The sequence below is a fragment of the Patagioenas fasciata genome, chromosome 3 (genome assembly GCF_037038585.1).
Source record: "Patagioenas fasciata isolate bPatFas1 chromosome 3, bPatFas1.hap1, whole genome shotgun sequence".
Classification (NCBI taxonomy): domain Eukaryota; kingdom Metazoa; phylum Chordata; class Aves; order Columbiformes; family Columbidae; genus Patagioenas; species Patagioenas fasciata.
The window spans coordinates 96,170,861-96,182,995 of record NC_092522.1 but is presented as its reverse complement, the minus strand read 5'-3'; the positions used below and the strand labels follow the sequence as shown (position 1 = coordinate 96,182,995).

Genomic DNA, 12,135 nt, shown 5'->3' with positions numbered 1-12,135 from the left:
TTAATTCACTTTTCATGGACAATATGTTTAGACAACAATATCTTATCTAAAAGTTATCGTCATGTTGTGGCCTGGCATTTGACTGAGAAGAGGAGAATCTGATGAAGTTCAACAAGGGCAAGTGTGGGGTCCTGCACCTGGGGAGGAATAACCCCAGGTACCAGTACGGGTTAGAGGTGGACCTGCTGGAAAGCAGCACTGCAGAGAAGGACTTCGGAGTTCTGGTTGACAAGAGGGTCATGGGCCACTAATGTGCCGTTGTGGCCAATAAGGCCAACGGTATCCTGGGGTGCTTTAAGAAAAGTGTGACCAGAAGGTTGAGGAAGGTTACCCTCCTGCTCTACTCTGCCCTGGTGTGGCCATATCTGGAGTACTGCGTCCAGTTCTGGGCTCCTCATTTTAAGAAGGACAAGGAATTCCTGGAGGAAGTCCAATGGCAGGCTACAAAGATGGACCATCTTTCTTATGAGGAGAGACTAAGAGAGCTGGGTCTGTTCAGCCTGGAGAAGAGAAGGCTGAGAGGAGATCTTATCAATGTTTATAAATATCTCAAGGGTGGATGTCTAGAGGATGGGACCAGACTCTTTTCACTAGTACCAAATGATAGGATGAGGGGTAATGGGCACAGACTGAAGCACAGGAGGTTCTATGTGAATATAAGGAGAAACTACTTTGAGGGCAACAGAACACTGGAACAGGCTGCCCGTAGAGGTTGTGGAGTCTCCTCCTCTGAAGACATTCAAAATCCACCTGGACACATTCCTGTTCAATCTACTCCAAATGTACCTCCTTTAGAAGACGGGTTGGAGTAGGTGATCTCCAGAGGTCCCTTCCAACCTTAACCATTCTGTGACTTTGTGATTTAGTAGTTCTAAGCCCAAGTTTGTTACATTCTGCTTTGACAGCTGACACCATATCATTCAGAGATAAGTCTAAAACCATCTTCCTCCCAAAGCTCAATGTCTTTTCAAGAATATAGGCTCTCCTTGATGCATACATACCTCTCCTAATAATGTTAATGGTATTTTATTCATTCACTGATAGAAAACATAATTTGAAGACACTAAATATTTCCATACTGTATAGATTACAACCGTATCTCAAACTGCTTAGTTCTAACTTTATTTACATGGTAGCTCTGAACTTAGAGTAATTTGATATTAATTAGTCAGCTACAGAGGGAAAATACCAGCTCATATGCTAGGCTACCTACAGAAATTATCACCTCCACCACAACCATCTTTCAACCATATTCTTAATTTCACAAAACTGGGGCGGAACCTTAGCTCAGGTACATCAAACTCCTTTTCAACATGACATGTTTCTCATGAGAATATAAAAGAGAGAAAAGGGAATCCAAAATATGGTAGTGTCTCATGTTGCTTTCAGTCCTTCTTAAACTGTTTCTAAGCTCAAAAACTTTGATTGTAGGTGCCTGGATATTACTCCTGCTGAAGTCAGTGAGTCATATCTCTGCTGATGTAACTCTATTGAAGTCAATAGAATTAAACCAGGAAAAAAAAAATGGGTCCAATAGAAGCCTCAGCATGTGTCTCATGGCAGAATACCCATTTTCTAGTGAATCCATCACTGTTGTATTTGTGTCCCAATTCGACTGAAAGGGTTATTTCACGAGTCTATGTATGCATATGAGTGAAAAATTTGGAATTGCAAACATAATTCATTTTATATTGAAATAAGTGATTCAGCAGGTGCTGTGTATTTATTTTGCCAGATAGAAATACACGTGTATCAATAAGAAACATAAAAATCACAAAAATGCTTACAATAAATTAGATTGTGTGAAGGTCAAGGCTAAATCCTCTGTGGTATGCTTCATTTCCACATACCCTGAAGAACTCCCTTTGCTTACTGTCCTATCTTGACTTCTCCAATGTTTTCTCTTTGTATTACTGGGTCTTTCTCATGCTTTTTACAATACCCTTTCTCCTACCTCTGAAACAGAAATTCTGTTTCAATCTTATTGAAAATAACACCACTTAAACACTGCAGGTTGCTTAGGAGAATTCCTTTGGCGGATCCATATTGCACCTGTGCATGGCTGTGCATGTGTAGATTTGGGTATGTGTTTCCCGTAAAGGGACCTTCATTCTGATCAGCTAGAGAAGGGAAATGATAAGGCCATCGGTGCTGTTTGTGTCTGTGTGAGTGCTGTGTCAGCTGTTAATCTGTGTGCCCAGCCATGTACATACGTACTGTGTGCATGAGTGCCTATAGGGAACACGATCAGCCTCAGGCTGGACCTGGAGACAGGGAGACATGGCAGCCTCAGCTACCTACTGGATTCCTACTGGATTCAGCAACTCCTGACACTTTTATTACTGATCTTGCACTATTTCTGTATAAGCATCTCTAGCTCCCATAGTCCAAACCTAAAGAATTAAGGTTTATCCACTAATATTTGCAAGAATGACTGCAGCTTTTGAATCTGAATACCAAGTACTTTTCAGTTACCATTTCTTCAGAAATAGCCATAAAGCGTATCAAGAAAATAGCTTTTCTTTAAATTATTTTTCCTTTAAGTAACAGTTTTAAGTTGATCTCATAACTCTGAACATCCTGTAGTTATTTACATCAATACAATCTGAATGTGATGTGGATCATACATGATGCTAGATCAGAATAGAAGTAGTCTATACTTTGCACAGCAGATGCAAAAAAATGGAAAATACTGTCTACTGCATTTATATTTTGCTCAACAATTATGAATCCAGTTTACAATTTATTTTATTAATAGCAGACAGTTTATTTAGCTATTGTAGCCTAATAGTTGTTACAAAAGAGATCTCTAGCAGCATCTGTAAATATTAGGTTGGTGCAAAAGTAATTGTGATTTTGGAACATGAATTTCTAATCATTATAACTAGGCTCAAACATCTTTATTTATCAAAACAGGAACCATTACAATCAACACATTTTTGCCAACAAGAAATAAATTTGTTTATTTCTGTAGTTTAAAAATCAGATGTAATGGTTTCACTGGGATTCAGAAAACTGTAGTCAATCACACCAGTAGCAGACAACCAAACAGTGACCATGACCATTTTGATGCAAGTTTGGCTTTGGGAAGTGCTTTGGAGTTTATTCTCAGTCCAGCCACTGAGCTGGTCATTGCCAGTTGTTGTATAAAATCTACTTTTTGTCACATGTTACAATCCAATTGAGAAATGGTTCATTGCTGTTGCATAAAGTAAGAAAAGATGGTACTTAAAAGTTTTTTTTTTTATTATTTTTGGTCAGCTCATAAGGCTTCTTGAGCTTTTTCACCTTTCCAATTTGCTTCAAATGCCAAATGACTGTAGAATGGTGGGCGTTGAGTTCTTGGCAACTTCTCATGTATTTGTAAGAGCTTGAGCTTCCATGATTGCTCTCAACTGGTCATTGTCAACTTCCAATAGCTGACCACTGCAGTCCTTATCTTCAGGGCTCTCGTGTCCATTGTGAGACTTCTTGAACTGTCACCACACTGTACATTTGTTAGCAGTTCCTGGGTTGAATTCATTGTTCATGTTGCAAGTTGTCTCTGCTGCTTTCCGACCCATTTTGAAGACAAATAGGAAAATCACTCGCATTTGCCTTTTGTCTAAGACCATTTCCATAGTCTAAAATAAACATAAAATAAAAAGCAAGTAACAAGTCATTAGCAAAAAAAAAAAACATAAAGCGAGAAAAGTGCCTTAAAAATATGTATAACAGAACAACATTTATTTAAGAATGCATTCCAATATCAAATGTCAAATTTCAATGATGCAAAAACTGCAGTTCCTTTGGCATCGAGGATGCATCTAGCATGCACTTGGGCTTGATGTAAACAGGTGTATCTCAAGCCAGGCGTGGATATCTGCTTCTGAAATAACGTATTATTTCAATAGTGTCTATAGCACTCCTGCAGTGAGAACAGGAGTTCCTCTGAAAATACATTAAATCAACATTATATCATAAATATTTTCAGTAATTAAGCGTATGGTGACTCCCTATATACATTTTGTAGTGTGGTGATTTCCATGGTGATGGCTGTGATAAAAACATCTCTAAAACAACAAAAAAAAATCCCAACCAAACACAAAAACATAGAGATGCTGGGAGGAGAGCATACTCTTCCCCTGAATCACTCTACACTGCTCCCTGGGAAAGGAAGAGAAAGGTGAAAAACACATTATTGAAATCTACCGTATTCAGGTATTATTTACAGTGCCAATCCATTTATAATATTACTGCAAACTTTTTGTTATAAAATGTTTACGTAGTTCTAGTAAGGCATTACAGAAAGATCAAAACATGTTGTCATAGTTGCTTAAAATATGTTTGCCTCCTGACACAAAACTGTTTTGCATCCATACTCTTGTCTGCAAAGTAGAAACTTTCACATCTGGCAGGTAGGAAATTGTGAGTAACCATTCTAACTTCTCAGAGTTTTCCAGAAAGATTAAAGGGGATAGAGTCACCTCTCCGCAATGAAAGCATACTAGGCCAGGAGACTGGTCTCAGGAACCTTAATGACATAAACTATAGCTTCTCATGGCTGGCTAGTGTCTGCTGCTAGCAAGAGCAAATAAATAGTTCAGGCTCATACTGTTCATTGTTCAGAAGAACAATGGGAAAATATATTCAGCTTGTTGAGACTTTAGACAGTTCAGGAAAATTCTGATTTCTTCCTATCCATGGAGAGTATTTGATTAAAAGACTATATAGCTGGACAACATTGCTTATTGTGAAAAAGTCTGCTGTAGAAAAGTAGTTTTTATTGGTTCCTGAAAAATACTGAATCTTTAGGAAAATCCATTTATTTTATTCAGAAGTCTTAAGATAAAAAGAGATACCTCCTTAGTTATCTATTTCTTTGTATATTTTTTTTTCCAATTTTAACTTGGGTAGTTTTTTGTGGGACTGACAAAGCCATTAAGGCACAAGTCTGTCCTGTGCCCTCTTACATCCTGTTAAAGTGTCCAGAAATTATTATCTACCTGTACTACAGCTGCAGAACTACAGCTCTCATGAACGGACCCTAACCCTCATTCCCCATCCCCCTGTGCTGCTTGGGGAGGCTGGAGGAGGTAGAGGAGTCATGAATTAAGGAGTGAGGTTGAACCTGGAAAGAGGGGGCACTGAGGAGAAGGAAAAGGAGGTGCTCTGTGATGGATCAGACACAGTCCTTTCCCCTTGAAGGGACTGCACCCCATGGACAACCCACCTCAGAGCAGAAGAACAGAGCACAAAAGATGCAACAGCGATGAGAAACCTTTGTCCTGGCCACAACCACTTGGCATGCTGCCTGTTGCCTCACTGAAAGCACTGAGCATAACTTGTGGCAATAACAAGAAGGGAGGAGAGGTGTCTGGACTGAAAGTGAGCCTTGGAAAAAAGGAAGAAAATCTGTTTTCCCTAAGTGTGTAAATGTTTGTTACTGTTCTTTTTGGTTTTGTTTCCCATTATCTGAGTCAGTAATTAAATATTTATTTTAATTGCAATAAGTTAAATATGTTTGCCTGCAACAGTAACTGTAATCTCCCCTTCTTTATCTCAACCCATAAACATTCTCGCTCCTGTTCTTCCTATACTGTCCCTCTGCCCAGCTCAGGAGGAAGTAAGTGAGCAGTTGGGTGACCCCTTGGATCCCCACCAATGCTAACCCATCACATTTTGTTTTAGCAGAGATATCATTTAGAAAACAGATGTTGAAAACTTCTCTTTTTTTTTGTTTTTCCTCTGCTGAAATAAATTTAACTAGGACTCTCTGACTGTGGAGCAAAGTTTTTTCCTTTGTTACTTATACTAATCAAAGCATTCTTATTAATGATAAGGAATAGAAATAGAATAATCAAACTGATTAGAAACAAACACACAAAAAACCCCTTTACACAGTGGAGGAGAACTGATACAAAACACAAATGAAACTTACTGAGATCCAGCTTTTCATCATCAAATAGTTATTAGACAGCCCCAAAACACATATGAAACCCCAGTATCTTTTGGACAGACTGTGAGCGAGCCTTCAGGTTTGGTTCCATACTTACAGATGCAGGAAATAATGAGAACAGCAAGCACTGGATGGGGCTCTGAGCAGCTTGATCTATTTGATGTCCCTACTCATTGCAGAGGGGGTTCAACTAGATGACCTTTAAAGGTCCCTCCTAACCCAAACCATTCTATGATTCCATGAAATAGCTCAGGGAATTCTCATTTTCCCTCAGTGTATTGTTCCTGCCTGCTGTATGCTCGCAACTCTACTCACTGTATTACCACTCATGTTTATGGAATCATAATACAGACTGATACAAAAACTAATTCTTGAAGCTAAAAAGGTATGTATTCACCTATGACTGGAAGATTCACGGATTGTGCTTCTGAGCACAAAGACCAGAGCACACTCATCATCTTATTAAAAGCATGCATTTTAAGTTTTCAAAGCAGAAATTATTTCCATTGTCTCTTTTCGAAGATCCCCAGCAGCAAACTATGAATGCTACAGAAATATGAAACATATGCTTAGACTTTGATCCTGCCAACAGTTCTGCATAAACCTAATGCTAAGATTGTGCATAGTCCCATTTACTGATGAATACATTTTTTTACAGAACTGAGACTTTATATTCCACTGCCTGCATCATTTGCAAACAGTGATTTCCCTCTAATATTATTCTATTTTTAAATATTTACCATCTCCCATTTCTCTAAATGAAGAATTAGTCTGATTGCATTTTTACTTTACATACATTTACAGCATTAGATCTATTTATTGCCAGCAGCTAAAGTAATCTTTAAAGATAGGGTTGTGGAAGAGTAGGTCTTTAAGGTTGTTCTTTTTTCTCAGCACAGAAATCAAATTGTCCTCCCACACAAAATTCCCAATGAGAAAATTACTATTAATTACAGGATGCAGTGATAGAAACAGTGTAAAATGTAAATGTGCAATAAAAAATTATTATTATTCATAGATCAAACTGATAGTCAGGATTTATGTTAATCAATAGGTGTGCTTTATATAGTACCTTCCAATATAAAATTGAGTATATTGCAATATATCACACTCTTTGTTATTTACAGGATTTTAAATTTTCTTCTAAGGCATTCATCTCCACAGAACACTATTTTTATCATCTTGGTATTCACTAGTGTTGCCATTGTGCATGCATTACGATACTGTAATAAGCCAACATTCTTTGCAGGGCTTACAAGTCAGCTAGACAAATTCAGTTCAAGTTATAACCTCTCACCAGAGTAATCGACCTGTTAGGTAATCTATTGTCATTGTTGATTTTTGCTCAAATTGGCTTAAAGTGTTAAATTCAGGAGCCAATCCTTACTCCATTCATCTTATACGAAGACCCTTTGTATGTCAGGAATCTATCTGGTTTCAACTTGCATTTTAAAGAATTAGAAGGAATTAATTGTTTTTCTAGCTTTTATTTTAATGGGTTTTAAAGATTAAAATGACGGATTAAAAACATGGTATATTCTTGGACTTTTTATAAAATCACCTTAAATACATTGTTATTTGGGGATTTTTCCTTTTTTTGTCTTCTATAATAATGAAATTTTATAGTAAACAGAAAATTCCTGTCATTAGGGTTTATGAAAGAGACTAGACAGTCTGTATAACAAACTGAAAGGAGGTCATGCAGAAGGGGTACAGTGAAAGTCTACAAACCTGTGAGTGGACAGTGGGCATGAAGGAACTTCCATTGCTAAAGCTTGTGACCTTCATTTGAAGCTATTATACTAGAAGCCAGATTCAGAATAGTCAAAGCCAGCTGATTCTCCACATCATACCAAGCAGATCTGTAGTACTCCTTTCCAAAGAACTCTGTGAATAAAAAAAAAAAAAAAACTGTACCTAAGTTTAAAGGGAGACTGAACAAGTATTTGAGAAACACTGGGGGCAAATTTTGGATGGTGAAGTGTTGGCTGTTTCATTACAGCTGTATGTTTTCCAAGTTTTTGCAGCAAAACTAATACAAAGTCAATTGTCATGGTTTAAGTGCATTTCAAATAAGCTTTTTCTATTATATCAGAGCTGACTTCTGTTTCACTAGTAATATCTGTTGCTATATAACTTAATCATGGTACTAAATAGTTCTTTTTACTCTGAAATACAATACATATTGTCTGTTTTCAAGCTGTGACAGTTCTCTTGTCTTAAAAATAATTAAAATTTTCAATTTTAGCAAACTGACACCACTGCCATAATTTGTACCTGACTGCTTCTTTCCCTGTGAAATCTGTGACTGATTTACAATCTAAAAGTTTTAAACAGAACTCTATCAAAGATTGAAAAGAATAACCTTTCAAATCTGAAATTTTAAGGTTTTATTTCCAAAGATGAGTCACATGTTTCTGCATCATCATGCTTTGAATCACTTCCAGCTGTAACAATTTTCATGTGGTCACCTATATATTCTTAACTGATTTGGAGGTCAGATTTGCTTTCGCTTTCCCTCTTCCATTTTTCTGCTAACCACTAATATTATTAATTGGAATTTTTTTTTTTTTTTCCTGCATTGTATCTTTTGAAATGCATAAATATGAGGATCAGGGGGGTTGGGGGGCTTTGTTTGTTTTAATTTGGTAATGTTTAGTTATTCTCTGTAAAAACTATTAAACATTGGTTCATTACTCAGGTTCTTTAAGTCGATTATTTCTGATTGTTTATTTCCCTTTGGTCTACTTCCTTCTCACCAGTTTTGATCCTGCTTTTATTCATTGGTAGTATTCTGCAGAATGGCCAGAAAAAGACAATTCTTATTGTTGAACCAAGACCTCTGTTTACAAAATCTGAGTTTGTTTTACTCAGAATAAGGCTAATCCAGTGTAATCATATATCTAGCACAAAATAAGCAATCTCTACAGCCTCAGTCTAGATCAGTTTTATTTTAATCTTTATATACCTGTGATGTGGTTCCTACCTTTCCTGTTGCCTCTTTGCTATAAGATTTTTCTTTGTCCCATATCCAGATTCATACACTACTGATTTCCTTCTGTTTCTTAGTACATAGTACAGTTGTCTCCTGGTTTTCCTTTTCCCCCTGTATTCCATAAACTCTTTGTCCTTGTAAAATTCTTAACAAAATCATGAGAAGAGGAGATATGGCAAAGATCGTAATAATAATTTTCCTGACACTTTTTATTCATGTTCAGTGAGTGTCTTAAAATTATGAAGATAACTATGATCAGAATGAGCTGGGTATTTAATACACCCTAAATATAATCCTCAGGTACTTGAAATAGCGAGGATTAGAGCTTTTGCTAACCATGCCCATCAGCCAAGGAACACATTTTCTGTGATTATCTACAAATCTTAGCCTGCATTAGAATATGAAAGTGCACTAAAGGATTATGTGTTTGATGTTTCACTTAAGTATTCTTGATCACAAGCAATTTATACTCTACTGTTCTCCAAAGCATTTTAGGAGTGGCACTTTCTGAGCTCAGAGTTGTTATTGTTGTATTTTATGACCAGACTGTGATTTGTAGAAAGTTGTAGTCCATCAAAGGATGTTAGATTTGTAAAGAAAAATAGACATTGGCAAAAACTACCATTTTCATTGGTTGCTCTTTCTAAGTGCAACCCTTTGTTCCATAGGTTTTAGGGGTAAATATAAAACCAAAAGACTTTACATATCATAAATCTCTGTGTGATACATCACTCTATCTCTTTCTTTATGCATTCAGTAGACTGTAAGCTATCTGAATTTCTACAGCAACCCAAGGATGTCTTTCTAATTTTGCAGTTTTAAAAGGATGGTAAGCAGGTTAGTTATTCTGGACATGATTCTGATTAGGGTTTTTTTTTTGTCTGTCTTTGGTTGGTTTTGTTTTTTGTTTTGTTTTGTTTTGTTTTGTTTTGGTTTGGTTTGGTTTGGTTTGGTTTGGTTTGGTTTGGTTTGTTTCGCTTTCCCAACAAGATAATCTGGAGTAACTTAAGTCAAGACAGAGAGGAAAATCAATTGAAACAGCAATCTGTAAAACTGACAATATGCTTTTCTCTGAAAGCATGTATACACTTAATGTAGTGTAGCTGATGAGTAACAGTTGTTACAGTAATGAAGGTAGACATCCGAGCTTTAACAGGCAACTGTCAGATAGTTTTGTTTTATATTAAGTCATGTTACTCATTTTCTAAAAAATTAAACAAAATATCAATCTGAAACATTGCTCCAGTGACGACTATGAATGCAAGCATGCATATATACACATGTATAGTCACACAGAACATGTATGTCCAAAAGCCAATAATATGTCAACCAGTTTACCTCATTAACCTGAAAAGATCAACTGGTCTGTATTATTCAGAAAATGCTTGCAGTGATAGAGGTCAAATATCCTCTCTCAGCAAAAATGTTCTAATGCTTAACTATTCTCACAACTACCAAAAAAAAATCCTGACATAAATAGTCCTTGATGTAATGCAAGTCTATTACTTTTGAACCTGTCTACAGGTGACATGGAGAAAACTGTTTCTTACCTTTCTCTTGGAATATATCTTCTATATATAAAGGCTGTCACATGATCTCCTTTCTTTCTCCTTTTTGTCTAGATAAAATAACCCAATTTCTTCTTATTCTCTGTCCTCATTTCATGCAGTGGATTATTTCCACCTTGCAGATGTCCTTGTAGAATTTCATCTTTTTTTTTTCTGACCATTTTTCTATTTTCTCAAAATTATTCTGAATTCAACTTCAACATGCTTACAGACTCCAGAAGGTTGATGTCATCTGTAAATTTATTCAGTGTACTTTCCATTCTATCAGCCAGGCCTGCTGAACAGTACTACAGGCATCACAGACTCCCTTGGAATTCTGCTCAGTCCATTCTTCAGCTTTCACAGTAAACCTTTAATAATTGTTCTTTTTATACATCTTTACAATCAGCTTTTTTGCTCACCTTATAGCAATCCTATGGCAAAAATATTGTAGGCAGTACCAAAATAATTGCTAAAATGAAGCTATATGGCATCTCCTAATTCTCATCTACAGTTCTTTTTTCTTCCTGCTTTGAAAGAAAATAGCCGGCGTGTGAATAGTTATTGACAAAGGAATGTTAGTGGCTGTCTATTCACCTGCTCATCTTTGGAATGATAAAAAGTTGGATCATTTTCTTTTTTTACAATTACAGACACAACATAATGAACCACAATATTCTTATACTAAATATATTCTTATAATTTAACATTATAACTTATAACGCTCTTATAACTGAACGTACAGCTTCCAAGTATATATTTCAATAATATATTTCCAATAATACATCACTCTCATTCCTTAAAAAAAAAAAAAAAAAAAAAAAAAAAAAGAAATCCTTTTAATAATATGCTTTATACATGCATTTTCCAGGTTTTGTGACCTTGTTAATCTTCCACATTCCCATAGGCAACCATTAAGTATAATCTTAGAGAGTAGCCTGTCAACACAATATGTCATATTTGACTCTTAATAGCATGTTCTTATAATTCTATAATTAGGATTTATACTGCCAGCATTATAAATGTAGCAAATTCACTTAACTTAGATATTATGTCATTACATGTCATTATCTTATTTTTCGTGGTCTGTGTACAAACCAGATAAATAAAAACTAAATCCACTCAATTAAATAATTAATATAACATATATTTAATGTAGACAGAATATTCAATTGTTCTTTGCAAAATGTATTCTAGCATAGTTGATGGTCTTTCAGAAAATTCCAAGTTTTTTCAAGTTACCACAGACAATATTAAGGTTGGTTTTAGTTTTTCAAAAACATGTTTACTTTTTAAACAGTTAATAATTCATTTCTGTAAAATTTCTGGAGAACTATACTCTATAATGTAATTATTAGACAAAAACATTAGAGCAAAGATAATTGTTGAAAGTTGTTGATGCACTGCTTGCAAGATTAAGAATAGGTATTTTTCCTTGGGAATTACTTATGTGACTTAACTGTTTGTCACCTCATTAATGTAGCTTCTCCAGACTGGATTGAAGTTGTCAAATCAATCTGGTTAAGTCCTTCATTTGGGGCTGGGTGGGGAGGAGAAGGGTAAGGTTAATATGGGAATTCTTTATATTATGGTTTAATAAGACTATTTTGTGCAATAAGTGACTAAGCAAGCAAACAGTAGATAGTATTTACATA

At 35.8% G+C, this 12,135-nt stretch overlaps 1 long non-coding RNA gene across 1 annotated transcript in view; it reads right to left on the bottom strand.

Moving 5' to 3' along the window:
• Positions 1–1,742: 1,742 nt before the first annotated feature.
• The window catches only part of LOC139827759 (uncharacterized), a 59,587-nt gene continuing 49,194 nt past the window's right edge, over positions 1,743–12,135 (bottom strand). Inside the window, exons 5-7 of the long non-coding RNA XR_011738685.1 lie at positions 11,951–12,020; positions 7,670–7,825; positions 1,743–3,623 (exon numbers count right to left, since the gene is read on the bottom strand). This is a non-coding gene — a long non-coding RNA (uncharacterized lncRNA). The remainder of the gene's footprint in view (positions 3,624–7,669; positions 7,826–11,950; positions 12,021–12,135) is intronic.